The sequence below is a fragment of the Carlito syrichta genome, unplaced genomic scaffold (genome assembly GCF_000164805.1).
Source record: "Carlito syrichta isolate Samal-C Ts95f unplaced genomic scaffold, Tarsius_syrichta-2.0.1 Scaffold311768, whole genome shotgun sequence".
Lineage (NCBI taxonomy): Eukaryota > Metazoa > Chordata > Mammalia > Primates > Tarsiidae > Carlito > Carlito syrichta.
This window is the reverse complement of record NW_007255864.1, coordinates 320,911-322,013: the sequence shown is the minus strand read 5'-3', so window position 1 is coordinate 322,013 and position 1,103 is coordinate 320,911. Positions and strand designations below refer to the sequence as shown.

Here is a 1,103-nt window from a genome sequence, read left to right as displayed (position 1 = left end):
GCCTGGCTAATTTTTTGATTTTTTTTGTAGACACTAGATCATGTTATGTTGCCCAGGCTGGTCTCAAACTCCTGGGCTCAAGTAATCTTTCTGCCTCAGCCTCCCAAGTAGCTAGGACTATAGGCATGAGCCACTGAGTCCAGCTTTGTCTGTTCTGGAAGTTTTGTATTATTGCTTCAAGTTTAAGAATTTTCACTGATGATAGAAAATCAGCACTTTTAAATATTCTCCCACATAGCCCTGTCAGCTTCTGAATCTTGGTTTTTGCAGACATGTCAACATATTTCTCTCCAATACAGACAATCATTCCACCCATAATTCAATTTCAACACTTGGTCTTGACTTAGAAAGCTCTTCAGGACTGTTTTTAATTCCGTAAGAGTGGCTTCTTCTAAAGTAGATGTAGTGGTCACTGTGCAAGATACCTCTCCATGGTGGACACTCATCATGATAGAAAAAGAAGAAATGACTCCTTGGGTGTTGCCTAAGTGACCATTTTCAGCAAGCAAATTGATCAGGTTGAATGTGAGGGGAGAGAACCTCTCTTTTGTTGTGATATCACTTAGGCTTTTCACTCTAATGGAACGTTTAACATAGGGAATCAAAATAGAAACAGCCACCTTGGGTTCCTTCAGGAGTTGTGCTACTTTCGACAACTCCTTTTCTACTTGTTTCAGCTTATTCTGTTCCAATGCAGCAGAATAAAGAGCAGTGGCATAGCAGCCTTCAATACCATATACCTGAACAGGTGGCCTCATGAGCTTGGAAAATGGCCTGACCATGGATGAACTGAAGCATAGCACCTGCCAGGAGACCCCAGACACTGCTGGGGTTGCCATCTTCCCCCGAGTGGCTGTAGGTCAAACCCAAGCTGGAAGAGACAGCTTTTTTTTTTTTTTGAGTTGGAGTCTCACTCTGTCACCCAGACTGGAGTGCAGTGGCACGCTCCCGGCCACCGCAGCCTCGACCTGCTGGGCTCTGGCGATCCTTCAGCCTCAGCCTTCCAAGTAGCCGGAACTACAGGCGTGCACTACCACGCCCGGCTAATTTTTTGATTTATTGTAGAGATGAGGTCTCGCCAAGTTGCCCAGGTGGGTCTTGAA

General features: G+C 45.1%; 1 pseudogene; it reads right to left on the bottom strand.

Moving 5' to 3' along the window:
• Nucleotides 1-275: 275 nt before the first annotated feature.
• On the bottom strand, nucleotides 276-839 carry LOC103271567 (annotated as a pseudogene).
• Between the last annotated feature and the right edge of the window lie 264 nt (nucleotides 840-1,103).